The 8,672-nt window shown below is 45.3% G+C and overlaps 1 protein-coding gene across 2 annotated transcripts in view; it reads right to left on the reverse strand.

Annotated features, from left to right (window-relative positions):
* The window catches only part of TBK1 (TANK binding kinase 1), a 77,419-nt gene extending 73,521 nt beyond the window's left edge, over positions 1 to 3,898 (reverse strand). Inside the window, exon 1 of one of the 2 annotated variants that reach the window (XM_077265214.1) lies at positions 3,773 to 3,898. The gene's annotated coding sequence lies outside the window, so the exon portion shown is untranslated. Of the gene's footprint in view, positions 1 to 3,760 lie in introns of both variants that reach the window. The other variant, XM_077265215.1, reaches the window with a different exon arrangement.
* Between the last annotated feature and the right edge of the window lie 4,774 nt (positions 3,899 to 8,672).

An 8,672-nucleotide genomic window follows, 5' to 3' on the forward strand; every position in this document is an offset into this window, starting at 1 on the left:
ACCTCCTTCTCTACAGATCAGAGGAAAAAAGGCACTGGGAAGGAATGACTGCACTCATCTCAGAACTGAAAGGGTGACCGGGACTACAGGATTAAGGCAAGTTAATAGCTTGATTTTTGTATCCTAATGGTGATGAAAAGCCTGATGTTACCATTTTACTACAGTAAATATATCACTTAAAATGAGCCATGCATGATGGAGTTGGAGTAAGGGTACCGTCACACAGTGAAATTTCCATCGCTGCGACGGCACGATTCGTGACGTCGCAGCGTCGTATGAATATCGCTCCAGCGTCGTAGACTGCGGTCACACTTTGCAATCACGGCGCTGGAGCGATGCCGAAGTCCCCAGGTAACCAGGGTAAACATCGGGTTACTAAGCGCAGGGCCGCGCTTAGTAACCCGATGTTTACCCTGGTTACCAGCGTAAACGTTAAAAAAAACAAACAGTACATACTTACATACATTCCGGTGTCTGTCCCCGGCGTCTCAGCTTCTCTGCACAGTGTAAGCACAGCGGCCGGAAAGCACAGCGGTGACGTCACCGCTGTCACCGCTCTGCTCGCTTTCCGGCCGCTGTGCTTACACAGTGCAGAGAAGCTGAGACGCCGGGGACAGACACCGGAATGTATGTAAGTATGTACTGTTTGTTTTTTTAACGTTTACGCTGGTAACCAGGGTAAACATCGGGTTACTAAGCGCGGCCCTGCGCTTAGTTACCCGATGTTTACCCTGGTTACCAGCGAACACATCGCTGGATCGCTGTCTCACACAACGATCCAGCGATGTCAGTGGGTGATCAAGCGACGAAAGAAAGTTCCAAACGATCTGCTACGACGTACGATTCTCAGCGTGATGTCTGATCGCAGTAGCGTGTCAGACACAGCGATATCGTAACGATATCGCTGCAACGTCACGAATCGTACCGTCGTAGCGATGGAAATTTCACTGTGTGACGGTACCCTTAGGCAAATTGAGGAGGGGGAGGTTTGGCTTATCAACTCCCCAGCCCTGCTTATCAGACCAATTATAAGAGTGTGACCACATACATTTTGAAACAAAAGCGTGTTGCCACTAGCCACTGTAGACAGGCAGTTTCGGAAGTGCATCCAGTTCCCTGCCTGTTCAAAACTATTTTTTTTTTTTTGGAACCATATTTCATTTGAAGTGACTTTGAGGGGTCTATATGAAAGAAAATACCCAAACGTGACTCCATGCTAAAAACTGCACAGCTCAAAACCACATTTTTGACGTTTATTAACTCATCTCGTGCGTCACACGAATAAATGGAATATGGAAGGAAAAAAAAAGACTAATTAACTTTTTTTTTTTTTAATAAAAATTGCCCTTTACCCCAAGTTTTTTACTTTCACAACGGTAGCAGGAGAAAATGAACCCTAAAATTTGTTGTGCGATTTCTCATGAGTACACCGATACCCCATATGTGGAAACAACTACTGTTTGGGCGCACGGTAGGGCTCAGAAAGGAAGCAGCACTGACTTTTTGTACGCAAAAATGGCTGAAATCGATAGACACCCCTGATGTTCCTAAACAACGGGAATAAAGTGACCCCATTTTGGAAACTACACCCATCAAGGATTTTATCCAGGGGTATAATGAGGATTCTTAACCCTAAGGTACTACACAGAATTTGCTAACATTAGATTGTCATATTGAATATGTTGGCATTAGTGTTGAGTGTGAGTGCTTGATACTTGAGTTTGCATTGGGTGCTCAGGTAAGCACCAGATATCGCAGGTGCTCGAGTGCCCCTGATGACAACATGAGTAGTGAGTAGTGTACGTGCACTCAACACTAGTCATCATCATTTTTATTTATTTTTTACTTTAGAAAAAAAAACCTTAAAGGGAATCTGTCACCCATTTTGCCGCTATAAACTGCGGCCACAGCCATCATGGGCTTATCTACAGCATTCTGTAGCTATAACCTTATACCCAAATTGCAGTTTTAAAACAGCAGCGAGTGAATAAGGCCCCTTACAAGCCGTTTTAATGCGTACTGGCAGTCGTTAAGGGGTTTAAAAACTGTGTGTAAGTGTATCTAGAAGAACTGAGGCTGTTTAAAAAAAAGTGTGCTCACACCAAATATTAATTTGATTTATATTTCTTATTTCTTTTATTTATTCAATTTGCATTTAGGTAGATAAAAAGTAAATGAACACTTATATTTTTTTTAATGCATTGTTATTTTGCAGCAATTTTTTTTTTTTTTTTTTTTTTTTTTTTTTTAACACACACCTGCCTAAAACTTATGCACTGTACATTCGGTCTTTTGGCAAGTTTTTTTTTTTTCCACTAGCTTCAGATTTTTAAAGATACCAACCGGTTAAAATATTTTTGCCCCATAAGATGCTTAAAATTTTCAGAAAATGGAAAAAAATAACTGAAAAAGCTTTAGAGAAAAAAAAATTGCAGTATGCATTACTTTCATCCAATTCTTGGATGAGACTCAGCCATTCCCGTCAATGAATGCGTAAAAAGAAAAAAATATCTCATACAGAACATCCGTGTGATATCCAATTTTTAGAGATACATTTTTATTATAAACCTAAGGAACTGTATGTGATCATGTACATTTTATAGTGCAGATGTATGAAAACTGATCGCACACGGACACCACAGAAACAGACATTGATGGCGCTTGGAAGAAAATGAGAAAACAAATGACAATTTTCTGGATAAAACTCGGACAATTTTTCCCATGTTCATCTGCAGACAGATAAAACTGCCTAAGGCTCAGTCTATATATGTAAAGATACGTTCCATAGGTGGAGCTGGGAGTGAGACGTGCCACACTGATGACACGGGGGGCTGCCAGGTTGCAGAATAGAGAAGCAGGGAAATCTATCCAGCGCTGGATACCAGGTGAGAAGCGATCTGTCGATTTTCTGAATTTATTAAAATTTGTCACCAGTCGGACTACCACAATGGTAGAAATAGCAGAAAAACTGGGCGACTGGGTGTTAAAGATTTCCGTAATGGCAGGGTGCCACCAGGTGTACCCTGCACATCAGTAGTAAGTGCCACTCAGCAGTGCCCCAGGACCAGCGCAGTGATTGTGATGCCCCAATAGAAGCGATAATGCCCCAGTACGAGCGCCCTGGCCCCAATACATGGGTGCTATGGTCCCAGTATGAGAGCCATGGCCCCAGTACGAGCGCCGTGGGGATGCAGTACGTGGGCGCCGTGGTCAGAGTATGAGCGCCGTGGCCCCAGTACGAGCGCCGTGGGGATCCAGTACGTGGGCACCGTGGTCCCAGTACGAGCGCCGTGGGGATCAGTATGTGGGCGCCGTGGTCAGAGTATGAGCGCCGTGGTCCCAGTATGAGCGCCGTGGGGATCCAGTACGTGGGCACCGTGGTCCCAGTACGAGCGCCGTGGGGATGCAGTACGTGGGCGCCGTGGTCAGAGTATGAGCGCCGTGGTCCCAGTATGAGCGCCGTGGGGATCCAGTACGTGGGCACCGTGGTCCCAGTACGAGCGCCGTGGCCCCAGTACAAGCGCCGTGGCCACAGTAAGAGGGCTGTGCCCCTGGGTGATACCATGCAGTGACTGGAGCATCAGTAGAAGCCATGACACTGCCCCTGGTGATCACGGATGTGACTATCCTGCCATGTACCAGCAGCAGTAAGAGCAGCCTGCTCCCCAATGTAAGGCGCAGGTAGGTAAGTGCCGCACAGGCCAGAGCCCACGAGTGGCCGGCAGCGGAGAGCCCACTCCTGCAGTACTGCGTCACCCACCTCTGTTCTTACCTGCGCCCCTCACCAGATGCCACCCGTCCTGAGGCTGCAGCGCTTCCGTGTCATGAGGTCACGTGGTAGCAGACGATGTGACGGGGCGGCAGGCTGCGCAGCTGATTGGCGGCCGACATCTTTGTTGTGGAAATGCAGTCACCGAGTATTCCGTGCTGCCGTGCGACTAGTCCGCGTCCCTGGCTGGTGGGCTGCGGCAGGGTTTCTCAGCCCCGTGGGAACTCCGCCATTACCCGCTGTGACAGAAACTCTGCTCATTCCCTTTAGGAGTGTAACCATCTCATTGCCGGCACTGTGTCTGCAGTTTGGTCAGAGCAGCCACTACTGTAGTGGTCCCAAAGTCCCAGGCGCCCGGTAAAACCTCGTGTCGCCCCTTAGGTTTTGTTCACACTGTAGTTGAGTTAGTCTGTTCCAACAAAAAAAAAAACTTGCTCACAAACGGTACAGAATCCATCTTCCTATTATTTCTCCAGCTACTGTAACAACCGTGGTGCATCCATTCTTCCGGCGTGTTCTGCCAGAGAGCAGCTCCGTACATCTGAAGTGGAACGCCGGCCAGGGCCGTGGCGTGCTCTGTACCGGGTCCGGTACTTAATTACTTAAAGGGATGTGTCACGGCGGCAGTGACCCGGTCGTCTGTGGCCCTGGGCGCCCAAGTAAAAGGGACGGTCTTTAAGGCTGTGTGCCCACGTTGCATTTTTTAACCATTTCCGCCACGTTTTTCCGCTGCGGAAACGCTTAAAAACGCATCCCATTAATTTTTTGTTTCAATATGTTTATTTAAAGTTTTCATAACAGTATAAAACAATATTGACCTTCCATGTAAAAAAAAGGAAGACATAGTTATTTACAGAACATCATGACAGAAATGTAAAAGTAACCATATCCATAAAGGTCAATCATATAAACCAGACTAGAAAGACAAGACAGGACAGACTAGGGATAGGAACAACAAGGGGAATAACATCACTTCGTTTTACTAATTATGGGGGGAAATTCAACATGTCGTGTCATCAGATGATGATAAGTAGGTGAGAGCTGATTTGTTGCCATAAACCAAAAATGTTAAAGAGCATTCATAGATATATGATGTAAAAAATTATGGAGACAGTAGGAGGGTTCGAGTCAGTGGGGTGCTATGATCGAGATCAAGCCAAGGGCTCCAGATTCGAAGAAAGGCATCCATGTCATCGCTCCTAGTTGCCTGAATTCTCTCGCACATTAAAATTTCATTCATTCTGTCTTTCACCATTGAGATGGACAGTGTCTGAGTTCTCCATTTAGAAGCTATATGAATTTTAGCTGCCATGCACAACGTATTCACTAATCTCTGAAGACTCTTCGAGAAACCATATGGCATCTTACCCAATAGGAGTACTGTGGGGTCTATGATAATTGGTTTACCAAATAATTGGATAATAATTGAATTAACTTCTTGCCAAAGTTTCTCAACAATCGGACATTTCCACCAAATGTGGAGCATATCTCCAGGGATATTACAACCCCTAAAACAGTCTTTAGAGATGTGCGGATAAATGGCATGCAATTTGGTTGGGACATAATATGTCCTATGTAACACCTTAAGTGATGTTTCAGTCAGAGATGTTTGGTGACAGCCTCTCGACAGGGTTTCACTACATCTATGCCACGTCTCCAGGGGCAGGACGAGCTCCAAGTCGTTCTCCCAATGCAGCATATAATTTAGTTTCTCTGATACATGAGCTGCATTCATCGTGGAATATATCAGTGAGATTACCCCATTACCCATAGGATTTCCAGAATACCTTTGTTCAAAACCAGTGAGCCGAAAAGGGGTCCCCCGTGACAGATGTTGACTGGCAAAGTGAAAAACTCTATTGATGCGCATAGCCTCTCCAGTTGGGGGACTATGACATTGTACAAATTCTTGCTTAGTGAGTAAAATATTGAAAGGGGAGCAAAGGTGTTTTAGCATGGTGATCCCCTTCCCGATCCACCAGGAGAACAATGCAGGCTCTAACCCCGGCTGAAACATAGGATTACAGAACAGTGTTGTAAGGGGTGAAGATTTAGATTGAAGATTGTGCTTGAATCTCTCCTTTCTCCAAATGATTAAAGAGAGGGCGGAGAAGGGAGCTGTGACCTGAATGTCTGGCGGGAGTCTCACCGTGGACCATAAGAGGCCACAAAGAGAATAAGGTTGCAGGAAGTAAGATTCTAACTGCACCCACCTGGGAGTATTACTGTTAGAAGATAATTTGGACAATTGAGCTATTTGGGCTGCTTTGAAATATGTCAAGAGACTAGGCATTGACATGCCGCCATACTTTCTGTGTAAACACATTATGTTTTGTTTGACACGGGGTCTTTTTCCATTCCAAATAAATTTGGAAATGATCGACTGTATCTCTCGGAGACATTTCAAAGGGACCGCAATGGGAAGCGATCTAAATAGGTACAGGAATCTCGGCAAAGTAACCATCTTTATAGTGTGTAACCGGCCAAGCCATGAAATTTTTAAACGAGACCATTTTGCTATGTCAGTCTTAAATTTTGCAATTAAGGGAGAATAGTTCCACTTAAAAAGGGAAGATCTATGGGTCGTAAGGTTAATTCCTAAGTATGATAGGGAATGTTCCTTTCTTGTAAAGCCGAATTGTGAAATCAAATTATCTTGATCAGTCTTTGAGGTGTTAACGAATAGGGCCTCTGACTTATCAACATTTATCTTGAGACCTGATATTTTGCATCCCATTAATTTTAATTGCATTCCACAATTGCTGTGCTCATGCATATTTTTCTGCAGTGGAATCGCATCACGGTAAAATACACAGCATGTTCATTTAGTTTGCGGAATCGCTGCAATTCCGTCGCTATAGATTTGTATTTGAAAGCTTGAAATACGCAAATATTAAAAATGTTTGCGGATTTCAAGCGCATTTGCTGCGGTTTTGTAAATCAAAACCGCAGCAAATAGGAAGTGACATCATGGGCATCCCATCATGCCATCCCATGAGCATCCCATAATCCAGGAAGATAAGAATCCCAGGTCAGTCCAGTCTTCCTGGATGATGGCTGGTATGGACTGGTATGATCGCCTCATAGGAGCCTTTTTTTTTTTTGTCCCAACTTTATTTGTGCTCGAAAACGCTTAGAAAAAAACGCATTAAAATCAAGTTAAAAATGCATCAAAATCCACATGCTGTTTTGATGAGGAAAAATCGACTATTCTGCAACGTGGGCACATAGCCTAATGGGGTTTGTAAAATAATAAAAGTTTGTGGATGTCACCTGTGGTTCTCGGTCAGGGGTGACCGACGCTGCTTAAAGGGATCCTCTGGGGTGATGTTATGGCAGCAGGGATGGTATGGCTTTCCACAGGTGAAGCTGGGTCCCCAGGGCTCCCGGTATAGTTGGGACAGGTGGTAGGTGGTGTAGGAAGAAACGGAAGGCACAGGGTTGCAGTCTCTTTACTGATGAATTCAGGCAGCCTCAGTCCAGGGTACCGGGTCACAGGTGTCGATGGTCCGGCTGGCTTGGAAGCGAGTCTGGAATCACCCTTACCAGGTGGGGTTGGAAGCCTTCCCTCTAGCGCTGTGGTGTAGTCCCTTGCTGCCTTAGGCCTCTCACATGGTCCTCACGTTTTCTCTCTGTCCCCCTTTAGGTGGGACACTACCCGTACAACAGGTAGCTCGAGCCTTTTTACAGGATCTCTATCACGACCCAGGCTCTATCTTCTACTGTGTCCTCGGGTGTCAATGGTGGACAGGTAACTTGCAATCTGCTGTCCCGCCAGTTTCTGCCGTGGGGCATAGAGTTACCCCCACAACCTCGGTCTTCCGGCTACCGGTATCTGCGCTCAGCATGGAGGAAGCCCAGTCACAGCTTCTCTCCAGCTCTTAACTCCCCTGTGCTTCTTCTCCTCCTTCGCGCTCTCTACAGCTTGTTCCGCCCTTCTCTCTCCCGTCCAGGAGCTGCAGCACCTCACGTGGCTGCACGGCCCATTTCAGTCTTACTGACTTCTCACTGCTCTCTCCTTTGTCCCTCTGACAAACTACTCGCTAACTTCCCCTCCAGCCAAAATATATATAGGGGAGCCACCCATAAGCTGGATCAGAGCTCCCCTTTCTGGCCTGGAGTAAGAACATGTTGCATGTTTGTGAATACCTGATAAAAGGAATCCTTTCTCACTTCCAAGCATAACATCACTCTCCGCGTGAGGAAAGCAATGCCACTGTAACAACCAGGAACCTGGGGTGTTACACTAGCAGTTTACACTTAACCCCTTCACCCCCGGAGCTTTTTCCGTTTTTTCGTTTTTCGCTCCCCTCCTTCCCAGAGCCATAACTTTTTTATTTTTCCGTCAATATGGCCATGTGAAGGCTTATTTTTTTGCGGGACGAGATGTACTTTTGAACGATACCATTGGTTTTACCATGCCGTGTAACAGAAAACGGGAAAAAAATTCCAAGTGTGATGAAATTGCAAAAAAAGTGCAATCTCACACTTGTTTTTTGATTGGCTATTTTGCTAGGTTCACCAAATGCTAAAACTGACCTGCCATTATGATTCTTCAGGTCATTACGAGTTCATAGACACCTAACATGTCTAGGTTATTTTTTATCTAAGTGGTGAAAAAAAATTCCAAAGTTTGCTAAAAAAAAAAAAAAAAACAATTGCGCGATTTTCCGATACCCGTGGCGTCTCCAATTTTCATGATCTGGGGTCAGGTGAGGGCTTATTTTTTGCGTGCCGAGCTGGCGTTTTTAATGACACCATTTTGGTGAAGATACGTTCTTTTGATCGCCCGTTATTACATTTTAATGCAATGTCGCGGCGACCAAAAAACGTAATTTTGGCGTTTTGATTTTTTTTCTCGCTACGCCATTTAGCGGTCAGGTTAATCCTTTGTTTTTATTGA

This window comes from Ranitomeya variabilis, chromosome 5 (genome assembly GCF_051348905.1).
Source record: "Ranitomeya variabilis isolate aRanVar5 chromosome 5, aRanVar5.hap1, whole genome shotgun sequence".
Classification (NCBI taxonomy): domain Eukaryota; kingdom Metazoa; phylum Chordata; class Amphibia; order Anura; family Dendrobatidae; genus Ranitomeya; species Ranitomeya variabilis.